We start from the raw sequence: 23995 nt of genomic DNA, 5'->3' as shown, positions 1-23995 counted from the left end.
CTGAGCCACCAGGGAAGCCCGGATTATATACTAGAGGGCTAAAGATTGAAAGAACAAATGTTGTACTCTGTGTGGTAAAAGTGTTTCTCACAGAAGTATTGTTTAGGAATTCTGAAACTATCTCTGAGTTTGAACAAATAAGTGAATATATTGTGTCAACAGATAATGAATGTACAGTTTTTCTATGTTGGATAAGGAAGCTACAGATAAGGAAATAAGTGATTATGAACCCTGTTTTCTTTGGAGTTGGAGATATCCATAGGAACCCATGATTTTTCATATATATGCAGATGCAGAATTCAGAAATATAGACATGTGAATATGTATGTTAGTACACATATGTACATGTTTTGGTTCTGTCCTAAGAGGAGCAAAAAGCAGTGAGATCCTAGTAACAGTAAACATTTTAATGCCTAGATCTTCTCCAAATAGCTTTTTCCAGAAAAAGGAACGGTGGTTCCTGGGAGAAACGGTTGAGTCTGAGGCTGGGGTAGGGAAAATAACAAGATAAGGCTGGAACATCATATGGTACCAGAAAGTCATTTTTCAAATGGGACTATTGGATTTTAACCCACAACAAAATACATTTCTCATACATACAGATAAATAGATAAATTGGGAGAAGGGATAGCACTTTCTCACAGTGGAATTCCAGGGAAATTAAAATAACCAGTAGGCAAACAGCATTGTAGTAATTATTGCATACAAGAACTTTCAATGGATGCTAAAATTAGAGAAATTATAATGAGAAACAAGATATTTCAAAGTCATAAAATGCCTCCCCACAAGATGCTTATTAATTACAAAGGAGAAAATCGTAACTTTAGGAAAAACATGGCAGACACCACTTTAACCAAGTAATCAAAGTAAAAATCACCAGTTGTAAAATTTGTCAACATCATGTATACCCTGGTTATGATGCACTGAGGGTGGTTGTACTTCTCTGGTGTTACCAAAAATGCATGAGCTCAGTCTAGTCTAATCAGGAGAAAATACAAGGTAAGCCTAAATTGACGTCCTTCTACAGAATAACTGACCAGTGCTCTTCAAAAGAGTAAAGGTCATGAAAGACAAAGACTGAGGTGAGGAGCTGTCACAGGCTGGAGGAGAGTGAGCAGACTGACAGTGCAGTGTGAGATCCCAGATTGCATCCTCCAGCAGGAAGAAGACATTGGTGGGAAACTGAAGAGTTCTTTGGCTTAAGGAATTTAAATAAGATCTGTACACTAGTTAACAGTTCTTGCCCTGCTGAGCTGCTTACCATGCACCAAATTCACTCCTCCTCTGCCTTTGGCTCTCACTCATATTGTTGCTTCTCCCCCAAACACTTTTCTCTTGCTTCGCTATCTGGCAGATTCCTTCAAAAGATAGCTTAAATGTCACTTCCTCCACAAAACATTCTCTGCCTCTCCAGAACTAGTCTTCAAGGCCCACTTGAATGCTTCCCCTGTCCTGGCATTTACCACACTGATAAAATAATGTTTGTATCTTTCTCTAGACCATCTGTGGTATAAAGAATAAATTAGAAAGGGGCAAGACCATTTTAATAGGGCTTCCCAGGTGGTACAAGTGGTAAAGAATCTGCCTGCCAATTCAGGAGATGCAAGAGATGTAGGTTTGATCTCTAGGTCGAGAAGATCCCTTAGAGGAGGAAATGGCAACCTACTCCAGTACTCCTGCCTGAAAAATTCCATGGACAGAAGAGCCTGGTGGATTGTTGTCCCATGGGGTCACAAAGAGGTGGATTCAACTGAGCGACTGAACATGTTAAGACTGTTTTAAAGGTTAGAGAGCAGTAAGAAGCCTCATGGGGAAATCCAAGCAGAAAATAATGTTTGCCTATATTAGGATATTGCCAGTGGAGGTAGAATTCAAAGATACTTAGAAAGTTTGGAAGATCGTTGAGGGCAGTTTGTCGTGTTTGCCACTAGACTCATAGCAGGGAAATTCTCACAAATCCTACCTTATAAGCATGACTCCCAATTCCTGCCCATGGACTGTGTCACTTTATTTTTAACTGTCTTGATGCCTTATTTCTGTAATTATCTATGGAGGTCTGTGAGGCTGGCACTTTGGATATTCCACTGGTTATTAAAGGTTGATTCAGTTCTTCTAATTGGGAAGTATTTCAGTTCTTCCTTACCACTCTCAAATCTTCTTTGACATCTTAAGTAAAGAGGATAACTGAGTTTATTTATTTGTTTACTTGCTTGTTTGCTTTTGGTGAGTGGTAGCCAAGAATAGAGATGTGGGTTCGATCCCTAAGTTGGGAAGATCCCTGGAGGAGGGCATGGCAACCCACTACAGTTTTCTTGCCTGGAGAATCCCATGGATGGAGGAGCCTGGCAGCCTTCGGCCATAGGGTCGCAAAGAGCTGAACACAACTGAAGCGACTGAGCATCCAGCCAAGAGTAGATGAGAAACCAGTGGTTTTTTTCTGCCTCTAGACCAGTTTCCCATGGTAGATACCTTTATGGTTCTTTCGTAACATTCTTTCAGTTACCCAGTTTTTAAAAGTGTTTGGATTATCATTGACTTAGCCCTCTCTTTCATGAGTCATCCATGACTAGCCAAACTTTGCTTTGAGGTGTCTCTCCACTATCTTCATTTTACCCCAACCGTGGTCATCTTATATCTAGATTATTCTAAGAATCTCCTAGCTTACATTCTTAACTTCTCTGCCTTATTATCTTTAACTTAGATTTGTGAGAATTATGTTGATGCTAAGCTTTGATACTGAATTATCTCAGTGGATTGAATTTCCCCCCGAATTGAAAGTATTAAATGAGATAATAGTTGAGTGCTTTATAAGTATATATCCCCTAGCTCTTGGTGTATTTCTTCCTTTTAAAAATCTTTTCATTTAAACTATAATGTTTGATTTTAAAGGTCTTTCATAATTGAGCCAATATTTGTTTATCCTTAAGTTCTACAGAGAGAAGAAATAGTGTACCAAGTGTACCAATTAAGAATAAAGGCTGTAGACTGTAAAGCCAGCCTCACAACTTGGGTCTAACATTACACAGGAGAAATCACTTGATCCATTTATACCTCTGTCTTTTCACCTTTAAAATTGGAGGTACGGGGCAGTGTTTCCTTCAAGGTTTTTGCCATGAGGAATACCTAATATTTGCAAATGACTATTTGGCATACTGCAGGATATCACATTTTATCTTACTAGCAGAAAATAAAAGTATATTAATATTCATCTTAGGTGATCAGTTCTGAGGCACTTAATATAAGTTATATATTTTTAATGTTAACTGCACATGTATTAACAGACAGGAAACATTTAAATCATGAAATACTTTCACTTGGAGAAAATCTCAGGTGCACTGAGTGTTAAAAATGCTTGCATGACTTCTAAATATAAGTAATAAGATCACAAGACTCATTACTACTGTGGAAAAAGCAGTCCAGGAGTGAACTTCATGCTTTACGAAATAAGGAGTCCATTCCATGAGGGACGCAATCCCTTTATGTTTATATTATCCACCTTTGCAATTAATCAGATCCAGTAAGAGCTCACAAGGAAACAGGTTAGATAAGGTTAATGTTTGGTTATTTCCAAGTAACATGTGATAGAAACTTGCTGTAGTATCTGATTAGCTGTTTTACACTAAGACTACTATCCTAATGCAGAGTTCCAGAAAAACATCTATTTCTGCTTTATCGACTATGCCAAAGCCTTTGACTGTGTGGATCACAATAAACTGTGGAAAATTCTGAAAGAGATGGGCATACCGGACCACCTGACCTGCCTCTTGAGAAACCTATATGCAGGTCAGGAAGCAGCAGTTAGAACTGGACATGGAACAACAGACTGGTTCCAAATAGGAAAAGGAGTACCTCAAGGCTGTATATTGTCACCCTGCTTATTTAACTTCTATGCAGAATACATCATGAGAAACACTGGGCCGGAAGAAGCACAAGCTGGAATCAAGATTGCCAGAAATATTGGCAATATTTGGGAGATATTGATATTGGGAGAAATATCAGTAACCTCAGATAGGCAGATGACACCACCCTTATGGCAGAAAATCAAGAGGCGCTAAAAAGCCTCTTGATGAAAGTGAAAGAAAGAGTGAAAAGTTGACTTAAAGCTCAACATTCAGAAAACGAAGATCATGGCATCTGGTCCCATCACTTCATGGGAAATAGATGGGGAAACAGTGGAAACAGTGTCAGACTTTATTTTGGGGGGCTCCAAAATCACTGCAGATGGTGATTGCAGCCATGAAATTAAAAGACGCTTATTCCTTGGAAGAAAAGTTATGAGCAACCTAGATAGCATATTGAAAAGCAGAGACATTACTTTGCCAACAAAGGTCTGTCTAGTCAAGGCTATGGTTTTCCCAGTGGTCATGTATGGATATGAGAGTTGGACTGTGAAGAAGGCTGAGCACCAAAGAATTGATTCTTTGAACTGTGGTGTTAGAGAAGACTCTTGAGAGTCCCATGGACTGCAAGGAGATCCAACCAGTCCATTCTAAAGGAGATCAGTCCTGGGTGTTCTTTGGAAGGAATGATGCTAAAGCTGAAACTCCAGTACTTTGGCCACCTCATGCGAAGAGTTGACTCGTTGGAAAAGACTCTGCTGCTGGGAGGGATTGGAGGCAGGAGAAGGGGACGACAGAGGATGAGATGGCTGGAAGGCATCACTGGCTTGATAGACGTGAGTTTGAGTGAACTCTGGGAGTTGGTGATGGACAGGGAGGCCTGGCACGCTGCAGTTCATGGGGTCACAAAGAGTCACGACTGAGCAACTGAACTGAACTATCCTAATGAATAAAAATGCTAGAGAAAAGGAGGACTGCTGGAAAAGGTTGTACAGGAAAGTTTAAAGATGGTGTTGTGAATGTCCAAATAGCCTTCTGGCTTTACCAGTTCTAAATATTTCACCTCACTCGCTCATATTTTTATCATACTCCCATAATTTAACATTTATAGTATTATTATGTAATATACCAACCACATTCATGCTACCTCAGTTATTAGTTAATATCCTTTATAGGTTTTTGAAAAATTTTGAGACCACTCAGAAATCGTCAAACCACTTTATATTTGTTACATCTCTCTGGTCTTTTATAATTTTGCCTATTTTTCCGTTTATAATATTGGTATCTGAAGACTTCAAGCTAACTGTCCTGTAGAATGGTCCACAGTCTACATTTATTTGTTTTATCATGACAGATTCCATTTAAATATTTTCAGATGAGTACTATATGAGTGGGGGTTTTTTTTGTTTTGTTTTGTTTTTGGTCCCTAATTATATTAGCCTGTCCTATTATTGGTGATGTTAAAGTTGCTCACTTGGGTAAGGTAGAGTCTGCTGGTTTAACTTTTACTCTTTGAAATTAAAAGTTAACGGTATCTTATGATAAACATATTCATGTAAGACTAAAAAAAAAGTTAATAGTAATCAAAGACTATCTTCGTTCAATAACGATCTTTCATCTGATAGGTTTTTGTCATTTATTCCTAGTCTTTGCTGGAATCGGCTATTACATTAGAGATTGAAAAATACTGATTTGCCACTTCTAAGAAAATGTTAAAGTTGGCTCCCATAAGGTGTCTCCTGTTATGGTAGTCATTTATTCTTTTTATTTAAAATGTCTTAGGCAATATGTGAGAGAATTAGGTTCAAATGTTGTTTTCACCTTTAAAGGTCAAGCTCTTAAAAGTCACCTCTGAAGAGCTCAGGCACAAAAAAATTAAGAAAGTTTATCAGCAGTGTCAGTAATTAGATGTAGAAAATTAAATTTCTGTTATTAGTCCCATAGTTGCCCCAGTTCCTTTAATTCGGTTGGGAATTAAGTTTTTACGTTATAACTATAGTTACACACTGTTAATAGAGTCAGTGTGCTTATGCTTTTGCAGTGGAAGTTGTTGAGCGTTCAGAAATGTACAGAATGAAACTTGAGATGCAAGCGAAAAATTAAATCTTACTAATTCATACTCCTTTTTTTTTAATATGTATTTGTTTATTGGCTATGGTGGTTCTTCATTGCTGCGTCCCGGCTTTCTCTAGTTGAGGCGAGCAGGGACTGCTCTTCTTTGTGGTGCATGGACTTGTCGCGGTGGCTTCTCGTCCTGGGGCACAGGCCACAGTAATGTGGCGCATGAACCTAGTTGCCCTAGGACGTGTGGGATCTTCTGCACCAGCATGACTGAACCAGTGTCCCTTGTGTTGCGAGGCAGATTCTTAACCCCTGGACCCCCGGGGAAGCCCCTAATTCGTATTGTTTTTATTGAGCATTTATTCTTTGAAAGTTTTCTTTGTTACCTGATCTTGGTACCATGTTTTAAGCACAGTCGCAAGGTATTATAAGAAACATTTTTTAAACCTATTTCACTATTATTTGTATTGAACATTTACAGGGTACAACAAAGCTAATTTATATAATTAATGATATAGTATCCAAAGGAAATATTGAAGATTTTGTGTCTTATTAGCACGTTATAGGTTGTTCCGAAATTAGGCGTTCACGATTGATAGAATTCACTATTGAAAGCTAAGTTCTTTTAGAGTTAGAGGGAGACCTCTACCTGACAGTAATGAAACTACATTTTAAAATATTCCTTATTATGATTTTTCATTAATTCAGAGTTACTTGAATTTATAAGACCTAACAGTTTCCAAGGCCTTCTCTGGTGGCTCAGTGGTAAAGAACCCACTTGTCAGTGCAGGAGACGCAGGTTTGATCCTTGCATCTACAAGATATCCTCAGGAAGAAAAAGGCAACCCACTCCAGTATTCTTGCCTGGGGAATTCCATGGACAGAGAAACCTGGTGGACTACAGTCCATGGGGTCGCAGAAAAAGTCAGATACAGCCTAGCAACCAGCAATAAAACAATTTCCAAAGCTCAAAGATAAATAGAATCATTTGAAATAGCATCCATATATACAAGTGGTTTTATCCTGACCTTTCTGGCTAGTAGAAATATTCAGTTTAATTTTGCTGCAGTGAAGTTGGGTTCCTTCATTATTCTGCATTTCAGTTTGTTTTCCTGTTTCATAACAAGAGCTTTTGTTAGGATTTTTAAGGAGTGTTGCCTTGAATGTATATCTCTCAAAAGTAGCAAAGTTTTATCTGAGAAAATATCACTTGTATGTTTTAATGAAAGCAGTAGCCATTTGGGGAAAAGCTAGGGACTTGGATATATGTGTTTTGGTACCCAGGCTGGTACTTGGTTTTTACCTCTTACATGCAGATGAGTAGCAAAAAGTATATGACTTGGTAAAGGATTGTACACTGAGGAAATAGGTATTTTGGGAAACTTTAAGTAAATTAATGCAAAACATCTCGGACAAGAATCACTGTCTTAATACCTTTGAATAGTCAGGAAAGGTTTTGTGGATTTATATATAGAGTGAGTGAAGTCGCTCAGTCGTGTCCGACTCTTTGCGACCCCCATGGACTGTAGCCTATCAGGCTCCTCCGTCTGTGGCATTTTCCAGGCAAGAGTGCTAGAGTAGATTGCCATTTCCTTTTCTAGGGGATCTTCCTGACCCAGGAATCGAACCCGGGTCTCCCGCATTGCAGGCAGACACGCTTTACCGTCTGAGCCACCAGGGAAGCCGGATTTAAATATATTACAAACTTAAATCTATATATATAAGTCTGAAATATAGCCTATTGAAAGCAATATCATAGTTATAGTGTCTTTCATTTTTCTATTTCCTAAGCTGGTATATGGCTTCCCAGGTTGCTCACTAGTAAAGAATCCACCTGCCAAGCTGGAGACTCAGATTCGATCCCTGGGTTGGGAAGATCCCCTGGAGAAGGAAATGGCAACCCACTCCAGTATTCTTGCCTGAGAAATCCCATCAACACAGGAGCCAGACAGGCTACAATCCATGGGGTTGCGGAAAAGTTGGACATAATTGAATGTGTAAGCAGCAGCAAGCTTGTATACAGAGCACTGCTGATACGTTAAACTCTATAAGACTTAACCATTTTAGTGGTAGAGAAAAAAAATTACTTTTGGTTAGTGGTATACGTTTTTTTCTTCAAATAGTACAGGTAATAAATGTCTGGTAGGATCCTTGCAGTACCCCCGCATGTTTATGGAAAGTATTTTGTCTTTCTTGGTTCTTGAACGATATTTTCAGTTCGTTCTTTAAAGTCTGCCACTTGAGCTAATATAGACAACAGACATCTGACGCAAGGCAGAATTGTCTTCTGACCACAGTTCTATTGCCGTCTCCATCTGTCGGTGTGAAGAAGTAATGCTCTTGCCAGAAGAAGCCAGCTCATTTAAATTTTAGCAGAAACAAATTAAGAAATAAGGAATTATGCTCTTAATGCATTTTGTTTCCTTGCGACAGTTAAATCAGTTTGAAGATGAGAAACCATCATGGGATGTCACCTTTTGTGGGCAGATTGTCTTTGAGTTTTTTTTAAAGGCTTTTTGTTAGTGACATTAGAAGTGTTAAAGAGCGTTATGAAAAACCTGATGTATCAACTGCCTAGATTTCATACATTTTGTTCTTAAGGGAATTCTGGAAAATATAATAATCTCAACTTTGCTCATCAGCGTGCAACAAAAATTTAATAGCGAGAAATCTCAAAAAATCCTGATAGTCTTAGCGCATTCACAGTTTCATAGACTTTTGCATCATTGCTTCTGAATTGCTAATGAAGAGCTCAGTATAGCTTCCAATCCGTTTCAGACATTCTGGGTGGTGACTGGCTAGAGTGTTACTGACATCACAACATACAGCTGTTGACTTTCTATTGTCTGAGTCCTCTGCAAGTGCTGTAGAGCGCTCCCGCAGCACTCTCCCATGCCTGACTAATCAGCCGGCTGTGTGTGCACTGAGCTCTGTAGAGGAGCAATGCAGAGCATCAGTTTACAGATGATACTATGGCGAGTGCATCTTCATTCACTCTGTATGATGAAGCAAATACCAATACGATGAAGGTATGTGACTCTTAATTCCTTCAATAATGTGTACAAAAGGTAAATCAGATGTATGAAGAGTTATTCCTGTTCACTTAGTACCCTAATTTTGCTAGGGGCTTGTGATAAAATCCAATACAAGAGCTTGTTTTTTAAATGGTTTTTGTTTCTTTTTGTAAAGATACGTTTGTTAAGGTTGGTAGAATGAGGAGTAGGATTCATTTGCTTCTCAGTAATAGTACAAGTTTTTTCTCCCATAACCCCCAAATTTGTGATACTCTTTGTACCTTGTTGATAGAATGGTTTACCTGAGTGCTTGTTGATATTGTGTGTAACAGAACAGTTTGTCAGTCAGGAAGATGTCTCTTTCAGGTTCATCTCAAAATAGACATGCTGTGTGGCTTTTTCATTTAAAATTTTTCATTGTGTAACCAGTACAGTGTGGATGAGACTTTGGAAATTATAAAACAAAGAACCTTAACTTTCAAACCCGATGTAAATTTTTGTACTCCTTTTCAGGAGAGAGAGAGAATAGTTTTTAAAGTGCTTATAGCAGGAAAACGTAGATTTGTCATTGCTCTGATTAGCGTAATCAATCATCACATTGCAAAAGAGAACAAATGCTAACCAAGCTGTAATTTTTGAGAACTATCTGATTTCTAATCATACTGTCTAAAAACTTTGACATTTATCTTGATAGGTTATGATTCTTCAAAACTGAAATCCCACCATATGGGCAATACTGAATAACTGAAATATGTCCATTAGTATATAATTGACTTGTTTGGAAGATTTTTGAGTTTTGCTTGCTTTTTTCCTGGGTTTAGCCAAAATGTTAACAGTTTTTGGAATTGCTGTATTGTTTTCAACCACCCCCCCGCCAATAAGAATCAATTATTTGGATCTTGAGAAATAACTCATCTTTTTCTAGAGGAGACAGGAGAAAAGTCACTAAATGGCCTTTTTGCATTGCTGAATATCATTATTCCTTTTTCTTCTGTTTCTTTCTGATTCCCAATTGTGTAAGTAATTAGAATTGTGAAAGTATTAATAGCTATTATGAAAATTAGGGAGTTTTACTAGGTACATTATTTCAATCTAATGCCAGGAGAATTTCAGTCGTCATTTCTTTTTTATGCTTCAGGTTTTAAATTTTATGTTGAACAACGAAAGAAAAAACAAATGAAAATTAACAGCTCATACTCTCTGTTCTTACCTACGACTGCTTTATCCATCCTTTGTTGCATTCTGGTTTTCGCTTTTTTAATTGTCTTTCCCCTTTTCATTTATTCTGTTCTTTAGGTTTCCTTTTGTCCCTGCTCCCTGCACCGCTGTGTGTGTGTGTGTGTGTGTGTGCATGTGTGAGTGACTTTCTGAGTGTTTCTCTTCTGTCTCTCTCTTCCCTCTGCTCCCTCCTTTCTCTCCTCTCCCTCCACTGGCCTGTTAGTCTTTCTCACCTTGTCTCAGTCTGTCTCCCTCTCTGTGCGTTTCTACCTGGTGTCTCAGAGTCCCTCTCCCTCTCTCTGTGTCTGTCAGTCTTTCCTTTCCTCTTCTGCTCCCCTGATTCTCCCTCTCTCTGGTGCCTCCATCTCTCTGTGGGTGTCTCTCTCCCTGCCCCAATGTCTCTCCCTCTTCCTCTGCTTGCCTCTGTCTCTCCCTCTCCCTTTCTGTTAATGTTGCCTGCTCTTCTTCCCTTGTGCCTGGTGTGCCCTGCTCTGGGCCCCTGACTCCAGCTTTCCGGCTGTCCCCCCGCCCCCCTCTTCCTCTGCCGCCCTTCCCTTACTCTTCCGTGCCTGACTTTCTGTCCCTGTTTGTGTCTCCAGTGTCCTTGACACTGTCCTGTTAGTCTTTCTGCCTCCATTTCTCTCTCCCTCTTAGCGTTTTGCTTCCTTCTCTACTCTATCCCCCCGTCTTTCTCTTTCCCATCCAACCTCCACTCATACACATACACTCTCCAAATTTTCATTGTCCAGGTTTTCAGTTTTCATTGGAACCAAATCTGCACTTGACTTTAAATGTTCTTTGGTTATTTAATAGCAGTGACTGGCAACACTTTATGTTAAACTCTGTACTTACTAAAAAAGAAACTATTGAGTAATAGTTAAATATATTTTAAACAAATTTTACCCTTCAATTTCTTTAATTTTAAAAAATTTATGTTTCAGGGCTTATAAGTGGATTGAAATGATCACATATTGAAGTTGTAATTTAAAGTATTTTGTCTTCCAAAGATAATACATTTTAGAATGTTAAAGGGAATTCTTTTTCTCTTAAATGATTTTTCTATTAATTTTCCTATTTTTCTTAGAAAGCACCTTTAAAATTTTCACTTTTCAAGATAACTTAAGACAATACCTACTTCATAATTGTGTTCCAGGTCATATTTTTTAATATACCATTCTGTATTTTTCCAAATGTGTTACAGTGAATGTACAATGAGATTTTCAGCTTTTTATTTTGAAATAATTGTAGAGTCACAGAAAATAGCAAAATACTTAGAGAAGTCTCGTGTTTAAAGATTTTTAACATTTAAAAATTTTTTTCAAGATTTTGTGCCTTGTATCGTCATATTTAAAATGGTCTGAGGAACAGAAATTCACTTAACATTTACATGTGTACATAGAAACAAACCTAGCAACTGTCATCATGCTGTTTTTATTTTGCTTTGTAAAACAGGTTAAGATAGCAAGTTGATTAAGGCATAGTTGTCTTAATGGCGCTGTGGTTTTGTGATAACTCACATAGAACTATCAGGAAAGATACTTAAATTTTCAGCTAACAAGTTATATATATTTAAGACACAAAGTAAGATGTATAAGATAAAAATGTTTTCAGAGCTGAGTTAAATGTCATCTTCATGTATAACTCTCCCTTCTGTGAAATCATGTAACATTTCTCTTAGTGCCTCTGCTGATTGTTATAGTTCTCTTCTCTGCTATATGATCAGATTCTTGGTCATATAGGACATGGGATAGGAGTGGACTAGAACCCCCCAAAAAATCATCATCTCTGAAAATCTTCTCACACCTCCCTAGCTGAGGAACCCCCATTCTAATTGATATAAGATGTCTTTAATAGAGTTAATACAGTTATTTTTTTTTTCAGTCAAGTTCCTCTAAGCCCTAGAATTCCTCAGATATACTTTAGTAACTACATAAATGCTTGAAGCCCAGTTAATATCTCAACCCAGCCCCACCTTCTCACTTGAAATTTACGAGTTTGTGTAAAATGTGCGTGTATGTATGTATACATGGGCATGTGTGGATATATGTGTGTGTTTCTCCCGAGCCTATACTTGAATGTTAATTAACAATCCTTGTTCTATATTTCATATAAAACACACATAAAAATATTGTATATAACATGCATATATAAAACAAGAGATGCCAACTAGGATTTATGTATGTGCTTCTAAATAACCTAAAACCACATGGAAAAATGTCCATGAACCTACCCATGTCTGAGTGCTGCGTCCCTGCAGAGAGAATCTTTGGGTTTAATAAGCTTCTCAAGCCGGATCCTTTTATGGGTCTAAAAATAATTAAGAATTACTGCTTTATGGTGTCTGTAAATCATTATTCAATCTATTATGCTGGTTTGACATCTTCTCTCTTTTCTGTTATTTTCAAATACTTAGAAGGGTATGTGGTTTCTATCTTCAGCAGAAGGCACATCCACAGAAATCAGATGCCTTTTCTTTTTTTTTTTTTCCAAGTAGTTTGAACATATGCAGTGCTGATTACCAAGCATATCTGATGTCTCGCCATAATACAGGATCACCAGAGAGAGACAGTAGAACATTTTATTATCTCAGTATTTTCAAAGTGCTAGCTAAACCACAACTTCTTTTAACAGGTAGGAAATGAATGACACCAGAAATTGTAGACTGAATGCCAACGAATGACAACAAAAATTGTAGACTGAATGCCCCATTGAATTTCAGTGACAATTATGAAGAAAGCAACAGAAACTTATTAACTATTAATAACTACTAAAACAATTTGATGTAGTGGGTATAGTTCAAGGAATAACGAAAGAAAGCCATTAATAAATCCAATCTGAAACGTATTAGACTGGATTTATTCATTTTGTGCACAGCCATAGGAAATTGAACTAATTAAATTGGACAGAGCATTAGGTACTTTAAATAGAAGCTGTATCTGCTCATTCTACAAATGTAGGGGACAGTGTGAATTTCTGGAGACCAGGAGATTCTCGGTGGCTTTCACGCATGCCAGCAGCAGCATCTTCAAGCTGTAATAGTATTTGCACTTTGTTGTGCACATCCTTTTATAGTGTGACGGTAGATGGTGGCCATTGAGAGACAACACCTGTTCTACCTCAAGCTGTTTTAAGCTATTTTTGCTGACCATGAAATGCTCTTTGACTGAGAAGAAATAAAACATTTTTGAGCCTTTTTTCCCCTGAACATAATCCCTAGGTGCTTTCTTGAAAGAGGGTTGTGATCCTTTGTTAGAAAGAATGTAGTTGGCAGTTCAAGAAGTGAAGAGTGGCGCATTAGTAGTTATAAAACAGAATGTCTGCCAATTGTAACCTAAATTAAAATCTTGTAAAGGAAACATTTTTTGTCATAAGGAGGAAATGGGTCATGTTAGACCTACTGATTCAAATGATAGAGAAAATGAAGTTTCACATGTTGATGAAATACTAAGCCATCAAAGAACCTTTGGATGGATTAGATAAATGTGCCAGGAGCGCAGCGTGAATTCTGCTGAGACTCTTTGATGACAGAGCTTAATACCTTTAAGGCCTTCAAAGAACTTCCATTGTGATACAGTGATAAGAATGAAATGCTAGCCATGGATAAAAAGTACATTCGAGATAAATTCATTTAGTTATATTAGTAGTACAGAGGGGGGAAAAATCAAGTGAAAGAGTTCTGAAGGAGTAAAGGAATACCACATTAGAGTCTAGCTTAAATACCATAAAGACTGAAGGCTTCTGATGGAGTGGCCTAGCATGCCATATAAAGATACGCCTTTTCATTGATGGCATTAGGAATGGCTGAATAAACTGGGATTATGTTCACAGTATTCACTTTTATTCATGAACGGTAAACTACAGGTATTATCATGCTGTGAACCTAGCACAAACTACGTTAGTAAGAATGTAATGATTGAGACTAGACTATGCAGAAGGTTGCTAACTGCAGTGGCTCATGACACTGAGTAACCCAGCATTAGACCAAGCTTCGCAGGTTAAGGGCATAGTCCTCTGTAAGTCTGCCCTCACTTCTAATCAGCCAGCTACAGATTTGAAGGTTCCCTTTACCCCCTCAGGTTTTAAAAATTCACTAGAATGACTTCTAGAACTCAAAAAAGTGCTGCACTTCCATTACAGCTTTATTGTAACAGATACAAAAGATTTGGAGCATGATTGACTGAATCATTGGCCCATCGGTTGAATTCAGTCTCTTACCACCCCTTTCCCTTCCCAGAGGTCATGCTGATATTACATTGGCTCAGAGCCCCAACTTTCTAATCCCGTTAATCGTTCAGGTGTGGCCAGTCCCCATCTTGAATCATCTTCTTCACATCAGCTCTGTAGGGCCTTCACCTAAGTTACCTCAATAACATAAATTATCAGTACCCTGTATTCCTGTCACTTCCAAGAATTTAAATTTATTTTTTGGTCTTGCCATGTGACTTTTGTGATCTTAGTTCCTTGACCAGAGATTGAACTCAGGCCGTGGCAGTGAAAGCACCAAGTCCTTACCACTGAACTGCTGGGGAATTCCCCCAAATTCTAAGAATTTAGATGCTGCCTCCCAGGAGCTAGAGACAAAGGCCAGCCAAATTCTTTACTACACAATATTTTACTATCTTAAATATTGATAGTGTCTTTGGTGTTCTGTATTAGGGTAATAATTTACTTTTCTGGCTATCATTATTCCAAGAGATAAGTCAAGGTTGAATAAACAGATGTTTTTCCGTTTAAATAGTTCCCTTTAGCAGGTTCATTGCATAAAAGCATCTCTCAGTAGATAGTATACTATGTAAAGAATGAGTTAAAATCAATTCAAACTCAGTATGGAACGAAAAATCTATACTCTCTCTTCTTACATGCCCATTATCTTAATTTCTCCTCTCACATCCTTCTTATCTGTGCTCAGTTTCCAAGAATCTAAACCTTCAAATGTTCTTTATTTCCCAAAGCATGATCAAATGATAACACCAGTCTTTTTTCTTCCATGTGGTCTTTAAAGGGGATCTTACTATGAGCCAAGAGATCTTACTATAACCTGATATGTTTATGTCAGTCCTGCATTTAACACATAACGTAGGGAGCATCTCTCATGAGCTCATGCTCAAGAGCTCTTTGATGCTCTTTCAGTTTTTGTCCTTCTCTGGCCCACTGCCACTTTTGCTAGTGCTTGCTATAAATTTGCTAATGTTCCTGCCTAAAGTCCTGTCTCCTAGAGCTTCTGATACAGTTAGTCTTCAGGGCACTATATTCACTAGAATCTTCTGTACTGGCCTTGATCCCTTATATACCTTGAACTGTTTGTCTTCCCCTTTTTCTCTCCTGCTTTGGTTCTCTAATGGGAAATACTTTCTTTAGCCTCTGCATCAGCTCAAACTAGGAACCCCACTACATAAAAATATAGAAAGACTTCCTTTAGTACTCCAGCATTCCTAGCCTCCAGCTTTTTACCTTTTGATTGGCATTGTTAGGCTTCTTAAGCCCTGTACCATATAATGTTATAATGGTAGATCTGGAAATGGCTGTTCAGTAGCACCTGAGCTGTCTCATTTCATTTCCTCCCATTGCAGTGACTTCAGTTAAAGAATCCCAGAAACCTGTAGTCTTGATATCTGTAGACTTCCCCTCAGAAGGACTATGCCTAGACAGTTCTTGATGTTGGAGTCAGCTGTAATGAGCCTCCCACTACAGACTCACTCCAATATTTATCCTCACCCATCATTCTTCGAAGAGTCCACAGCTATCCCAACTTCCTCACTTTTAGCACATAATGTCCTAGGTTTGAAATAGAGAAAGTGTGTATTAGATATGAATTCCCTCAGTTTCTTGTCACATTCTCTTCATTTTTCTGAGAACGGTAAGTACCTGTAAGGCTTATCCTTTCATTTGTTCTTCTGACTCCAATTCTTCATTTCTTCCTACTTCAGATTTTCCCTCTTATTCTCATCCTTTTTTCCTCTTCAAGACCCCAGCTTCCCTCTGTCCTTTCTCTGCTTTCTATCCTGACAGCCTTCCTCTAGCTTGCATCTCATGCTGACCTTGTTACCAGATCCAGCACTCTTTTTGTTTCTCCACCTTCCTGCCCATCTTCTAAGGATTTGATATTCCCCAGGAATTCTATCCTAAGTCCACTTCTTTTCTTACTCAGTGGCTTCTCAGCAACTGCACCTAGGTTGATAATTCAGAACTTCTATCTGTTCAGCACTTCTACCCAGTCAATAGTATCAGCCTTTCCTTCTCTGCTTAACACCTGATGGTACAACTCCTGATTAGATTTCTCCCCTGAATGTCCTGAAGGCACCTTGAACATACTGTATACAAAACTGAAGTGAGATTGTTCTATACCAAATCCTCTTTTCCCCCCTCTTATGTTTCCTCCATCCTAAAGGAGATCAGTCCTGGGTGTTCACTGGTAGGACTGATTTTGAAGCTGAAACTCAATACTTTGGTCACCTGATACAAAGAGCTGACTCACTTGAAAAGACCCTGATGCTGGGAAAGATTGAGAGCAGGAGGAGAAGGGGACGACAAAGGATGAGATGGTTGGATGGCATCACCGACTCAATGGATATGGGTTTGGGTGGACTCCGGGAGTTGGTGATGGACAGGGAGGCCTGGCATGCTGTGGTTCATGGGGTGGCAAAGAGTTGGACACGACTGAGCACTGAACTGAACTGATGTTTCCTCTGTTAGTGGATAGCAAGCGTTATCTGCACAGTCATTTGTAATCCTGTGATATCACATCCCTAACCTGTATCTGGCAGAGAAGGCAGTGGCAACCCACTCCAGTACTCTTGCCTGGCAAATCCTATGGTTGGAGGAGCCTGGTACGCTGCAGTCCATGGGGTTGCTAGGAGTCGGACATGACTGAGTGACTTCACTTTCACTTTTCACTTTCATGCATTGGAGAAGGAAATGGCAACCCACTCCAGTGTTCTTGCCTGGAGAATCCCAGGGATGGCAGAGCCTGGTGGGCTGCCGTCTGTGGGGTCGCACAGAGTTGGACATGACTGAAGCGACTTACAGCAGTAGCATCAGCAACCTGTATCTGTATCAACCTCTGTATCTAGTTGGTCTCCCCAGTTAATTACTTTCTGTTCTGTTAACATCCTTGTTTCTAGAGGCAGAATATATAGGCAGTGGCTAATAGCAAAATCACAGCAGATGGTGACTGCAGCCATGAAATTAAAAGACGCTTACTCCTTGGAAGAAAAGTGATGACCAACCTAGATAGTATATTCAAGAGCAGAGACATTACTTTGCCAACAAAGGTCTGTCTAGTCAAGGCTATGGTTTTTCCTGTGGTCATGTATGGATGTGAGAGTTAGACTGTGAAGAAAGCTGAGTGCCGAAGAATTGATGCTTTTGAACTGTGGTGTTGGAGAAGACTCTTGAGAGTCCCTTGGACTGTAAGGAGATCCAACCAGTCCATTCTGAAGGAGATCAACCCTGGGATTTCTTTGGAAGGACTGATGCTGAAGCGGAAGCTCCAGTACTTTGGCCACCTCATGCGAAGAATTGACTCATTGGAAAAGACTCTGATGCTGGGAGGGATTGGGGGCAGGAGGAGAAGGGGACGACAGAGGATGAGATGGCTGGATGGCATCACGGACTTGATGGACATGAGTCTGAGTGAACTCTGGGAGTTGGTGATGGACAGGGAGGCCTGGTGTGCTGTGATTCATGGGGTCGCAGAGAGTCGGACACGACTGAGCGACTGAACTGAACTGAACTGAATAGCAAGGGCTCTGGAGCCAGACTACCTGAATTCAGATTCTCACCCTGCCACTTAGTAGTCATGCAACTTTGAGTAAGCTTCCTGGTCTTTCTCTGCCTCCACTTCCTCACTTGTAAACTGGAGACATTCAGAATTCCTATCTTAGGGTTATTAGTTGGATTAAATGAATTAATAAAATGTCAAGACCAAAAAAAAAAAAAAGCATTATAACAAATGTTCAGTACTTACTACTCAGAATTAGCAAACTGTTAACCTTTTGTTGTTTGCTACAGATCTTTTTCTTTAAAAAATAAAATAATAAAGATGTGCTAAAAATTTCTGTACTGTCTCACCAGAAACTCTTTTCCAGAGAGAATTACTAACACGAAATAGATGTGTATCCTTCCCAATTCATGATTGTGTGGTTTTAAATTTTTTCCATAGGTTGCATTGTATTAAAACAATTCAGTGAGTATTTTTGTAGTCTCCTCATGTACATGTATGAGTCTCTTCGGTGTATAGATCCAGAAGTAGAAATGTTGGGCATAGGATAGGATAAATTTAAACTTCATTTGTTATCGCAGATTACTAACATAAACTCGTGGTATTTGTGAGTTCCCATTCCCTGCGCCCTTGCCGACTCCAGCTGCCGTCACATTTCTTGTCTTTAGCCTCAGTTCAAATACTCTGTTCCTGTAAAGTGAGCTTCTTTTTCCTTTGGCATCTTTGTATGCAGAATGCAGCAAATTCATGTAACACCTTACCTCCCCATTAAGTTTTTTAACAAAAGTAATTTGTCTCAGAACCTGTTGGTTGTTTAGTCGCAGAGTTGTGTCCTATTCTTTTGTGACCTTACGGACTATGGGATTCCGCTAATCTGTTATTCCCTCTCATTCTTTAATTTACCAAGCCTTTTTACTTTTCTTTTTTAAAATTGTGTTCTCTCCTTTTTAAAGTTTTGTTCTTTATATCTTTTTTCCTCTTTTTAATGTCATCTTAAAATTACTTTATGTGTTTGCTGATAAATGTCATTATTAACCTCCTCATTTGGGTTTAGCATACTCTTTGCATCAAGGTAGTTCTTTCTCTTGTGTTCATTTATAGCTAATACTTGCTGCAGCTTCTTGAGGTCACTCCATACCTTTTGTTGGATGACAGCAACTGTTTATAAATCACATAGGCATTTAGCATTTTGAAATGTTGCTGCTTGTATTCTTTTTCAAGTAAATGACAAGTGATCGACTCTGAGAATGTGAATTTCCACTATTTCTAAATTATAGCATAAACCATGGATGGTTGTGGGTTGTTTTTTTGTTTCTTGTGGGTTTTTTTGCCTTTCTAAGTAGAGGCCTTTGGCTAATGGTTTGTGTCAGTCTTTAACCTTAGGAGAAGTTGTATGTTGATCTTGTGCATTTGGCTTATTTAATAAATGTGCCTGCCCGATTACATTTTTCCTCTAAGAGAAAAAATACAGCATTTTGTCTATCTAATAAAGTGACATTGCAATGCCAAATTCTATTCAGATAACTTCAATAATTCCTAATTACTTAAATAATCCTAATTCCCCCCTAATATTTATGTGAAAAAAAATTTTTTTAACCTATGTGGCCATGTTTCTTTCCTACAACAAAATTATTATTTGGGGGATGGGGGTGAGCCATGGGCTTGTGGGATCTTAGTTCCCTGACTGAGGATTTATCCAGGCCCCCAGCAGGGGAAGTGCAGAATCCTAAACACTGAATCATCAGGGGATTCCCTTAAATAATTTTTTGATGTTTTATCTAGAAAAAACTGGTTTTCAGTGTGTGAAATTAGAATATTTATTTTTCTAATTACTCAACTTTTCGATACTTTTGTGCTATATAAACACATAGGATTATCTGGTAGCTCAAACGATAAAGAATCTGCTTGCAGCGCAGAAGATCCAGTTTGATCCCTGAGTCAGGAAGATCCCCCTGGAGAAGGCACTGGCTACCTACTCCAGTATACTTGCCTGGAGAAGTCCATGGACAAAAGAGTCTGGCGGACCACAGTCCACATGTTAGCAAAGAGTCGGACATGACTGAGCACCTAACACACTCATAGAACCACATATATTAGGCTATAGGCAGAGTAAGGTGATCCTTTGAATTAGCAGTGGTTAATTTTTATTGCTGAAAATTCTGTCTGAAATCTTCACTGGAGAAATTGTTCATTCCTGGACTGCATATGCTTTCAAAATGTTGGTCCTAATTCTGCCCTGCTTTGTTACCCTGAGAAAGGTAGCCACTATGCATATTTATCATTTGTAAGCTCCTTGGCTTCATGTTGTTCCTTCACCACAAACTGAATCCTTACTGCCAGCCAGGTTTACACAGTTTAATACTTAAGATCACAAGAGATAGGGAAATTAAGAGAAACTGGATGATTACCTGATAGTACTGCTAATTTAGTAGTGATTAGCCTGACTGACCATAAATAAAAATAGGATCTCTGTACTACTATGTACTATCTACATGAAAAGGGTAAGTTTACTACTTTCTTTCTTGAACACAGTGGTACCAAGTTACTACACATTTTAAGTATTTTTTGAAATAAATATGCTCTATAAACCCGAATTGTCTTTCTTCTTGGTGCATATTAACGATGATACAGCATTTTGGGTAAGAGCTTAGAGAGAGGAGCATCTGTCTGCCCCAGTTCATATCCTGCGTCATATCCTACTCTTAACCATCTATGTGACCACGGACAAAGCAATTTATCTGTGCCTTACTTTCCTAATCTGTAAAATGGGGATATTGAAACAGACTACTTCCTAGAATTGTTATGAGCTTTTTTTTTTTTAGTTTTACCAGTTTATTGCTACCAACCCATCTCCCTCCACCCTCATTCATGCATGCTCAGCCATGTAACCCCATGGATTGCAGCCCGCCAGGCTCCTCTGTCCATGGACTTTCCAGGCAAGAATATTGGGTTGGTTTACCATTTCCTTCTCCATGTTATGAGCTTTAAATGAGTTAATTATGAAAGGTATTAGAATAGTACCTGCACCGGTAGGCTGTTTATGAGTAGTTTTTGGTGTTAGTTACTTGTATTTCTTTTATAAATTTCTGATTCCCATTTCTCTCCTTTTCTCTTCAGTTTTTAAGACCTTTTTTTACTTTAAAGATTTTGGCCCTTTTGTATTGAAAATATTTTTGTTACATGATTTGCCTTTTAGTCACTTACATTTTTGTCATATAAAAATATATTGAAACTATTGTAAATTTTGTTAATATTTTTCTTTGATAGCTTCTAAATGTTTACATCATTCTTGGGAAGGACTCTCATACAATAATTATAAAATATTTCCTATATTCGTATACTTTTATAGTTTTACTTTTTTAGGTTATAAAAATTTAATTTTCCCTCTAATGCCCATTTGCATATGGTGTTGGATGGATGCCAGCCTTTCTGTGCATGATTTATTATGTATAATACATACATGTGGCATTTCTCTTTTGTTGGCTACCTGGTAGCTCAGAAATTGTATATAATCAAATCTCTGTTGTTTAGTCGCTCAGTCATGTACAACCCTTTTGTGACCCTGTGCACTATAACCCACTGGCCTATGGAATTTTCCTCTGTCCGTGGGTTTCCCAGGCAAGAACCCTGGAGTGGGTTGCCATTTCCTTCTCCAGGGGATCCTTTTAACCCAGGGATCGAACCCACATCTGCATTGGCAGGCAGATTCTTTACAGCTGACCACCAGGGAAGCAATCAAATCTCTGATATGTCCCTAGTAAATAACATTACTGGCTGGAAGAATGTATTTTCAGAGACAGGTTTGAATGTCGAGTGCATATGTCCATGTCTTTCATGTTGAAACAAATTCTCAGAAGCTCAGATTTTAAATACCAGTAACAGTAGGTACTCAGATGTATGCATTTAATAGACCTCAATATTTTTTTTCCTCTTGTCTTTCTATTGTAAAAACCAACCCAATTCATTTAAGTTCCTTAATCATGTTGACTTACTGTATAGCTATCTATTACATAAGGAAGGTGCATTTAATTGACTCCTTAGTGTTGTGGCAGAGATAAATTTTGCCATTTCTGTCTGTGGCTTTCTGTACTTGACACCTACACGTCCATATAGCCTTAGGTAACCCTAGAAGTATAGGCTTTGTGCCACAAAAAAAGTAATTTTGTTTTAGTAAGTACCAAGAAGCTGGAATCTCTTTTTTACTTGAAGATTTAGAGAGGAAAACATTTGTATTTAAAATAAATACATTATTACTTTTGAGAAGTAAAGTTGATATGAATTTTTAATGTTTAATAGCAAAGCTCTGATGAGAGCCCAATGAGGCTGTGCACTGAGGCAAGCACCCTCCTCCCCAGCATAGGCACATTCATACAAACTCCAGTCATTCTCTTCTGTTGAGCTTTGTAGGATTTATGCATAAGAAAACTTGAAGTATACAAGGCAGTTGTGCACCCTAGGTGGGCCTCGGTCAGTCTGCTATCATGCAGGGTGCAGCCAGGACACAACAGATAAAGCTTCAACCAGCTGCTGGCCTAAGGTGATTCTGACCATGAAAGAAAGCTATTATAACATTTTTGGGGTGCCCACTCTGTGAGGGATACTGCCGCAAGTGCTTGACCTTTAAGCCATTCAAATCTTCTAACCATTTATCAGTTAAATATTTTTTCTCCCTACAGTCTGCTGCTGCTGGTGTTGCTAAGTCGCTTCAGTCGTGTCCGACTCTGTGCAACCCCCACAGACGGCAGCCCATCAGGCTCCTCTGTCCCTGGGATTCTCCAGGCAAGAACACTGAAGTGGGTTGCCATTTCCTTCTCCAATGCATGCATGCATGCTAAGTTGCTTCAGTCATGTCCGACTCCCTACAGTCTATGGGATTGCAAAGAATCAGACGTGACTGAGCACGCACACACTAATGCTAGTGCATTCGAGTTTCCTAGTGTACCACTACTTCCTTTCCAGGCAATAACTGGCCAGTTGGTTCAGCAGCACTCATTAATTTGTTGTCAAGTAGTGTGGCTTATTAGCAAGTGTTGGTCATATAAATTGGTTGTATGACTTTGGATAAGTCATTTTACTTCTGGGCCCTGATAACTTGCGTGTTTATCATACAGTTGGATTTGGTGGGTCCTAAGAAGATCTTCTAATCCTTGTTCACCTCTTCACATTGTGCCTCCTCCTCATTATCCCTTGCAGCTTTTCCTTCCATGGTACCTTACTCGCTTCTTAAGTGAACTGCACCTACGCTCTCTTAGAGTTTTGAATGTAAAAGAGTCAAAATTAAATCACAGAATTTCTGCAAGAACGCAAAGAATTTTGCTGCTTAGTGAGTGCTGCCATCTTGTGTCTACCATTTTATGAGAGAAACAACTTTAAATGAGAAAAATAATATATTTAAGTATTTTTTGGTTTGTTTCAGTGGAGTTTTTTCCTTAAGCCTAGTCATTATATTTAGTGGCCCAGCAACCTTGGTCATACTGAAATGACAACGTCAGTTAGAAAACAGCTTAGCACTTGTTTGTAATACCTCCTTTTCTGTTGTCCTTTAGTCAAACACAGTATAATTGAGATATGGAAACTAATATGAATCTATGTTGGGGTTCAAAATAATTCCATTTCAAAGTCGTTTTTAAAGAATTAGTATAAGATGTGAATTCTTCTGTGATGTATGCTCAGCAGTATTAGTATTGCATCTCTTGGTGGTTAGACCCCATTATGTGCAGTGGTTCACCTTAAAACTCTGCTGTCCTATTTATTGACAATAGATTGTCAAAGGAAGATGGAGGAGTGACACAGAAAGTGTTTTCTTGCTGTGATGTAGTCACTTGTACGAAGAAAAAAGAGAAAACTTTAAATGAAACTGACCATAAAAACAGATGACACTGAGAGAATTTTGGCATTAATCTTTCAGGTGTCTTTAAAAATAGTCTGTCACCCTTTATAGACATTTGCTTTTAACAGACAATGTGTGTTTCTTTGAACGTGTTAAATGGCTTATTACAGCTTTTGTTCTTTTGTACTTTTAAAAACCTAGAATGTGATTATTTTTAAAAATTACTGTTTTACATCCATGGAGTTGTAGCTTTGGAAGAAAACTCTAAAAATCATAGTTCTTGGAGGCAAGAATTCCCTGGTTCTGATACTGG

The 23995-nt window shown here is 38.5% G+C and overlaps 1 protein-coding gene across 26 annotated transcripts in view; it reads left to right on the top strand.

Moving 5' to 3' along the window:
• Nucleotides 1-23995, top strand: part of R3HDM1 (R3H domain containing 1) — a 162786-nt gene that overhangs the window by 42775 nt on the left and 96016 nt on the right. For 6 of the 26 annotated variants that reach the window (XM_060410081.1, XM_060410078.1, XM_060410072.1 and 3 more), the window contains exon 1: nt 8742-22645. The exons of the other annotated variants lie outside the window; for them this stretch is intronic. The gene's annotated coding sequence lies outside the window, so the exon portion shown is untranslated. Of the gene's footprint in view, nt 1-8741; nt 22646-23995 lie in introns of those variants that run through there. 26 annotated transcript variants of the gene reach the window in all.

This window comes from Ovis aries, chromosome 2 (genome assembly GCF_016772045.2).
Source record: "Ovis aries strain OAR_USU_Benz2616 breed Rambouillet chromosome 2, ARS-UI_Ramb_v3.0, whole genome shotgun sequence".
In the NCBI taxonomy this organism is placed as follows: Eukaryota; Metazoa; Chordata; class Mammalia; order Artiodactyla; family Bovidae; genus Ovis; species Ovis aries.
The sequence above is the reverse complement of the archived record's forward strand: the minus strand, read 5'-3'. Positions and strand labels throughout refer to the sequence as shown.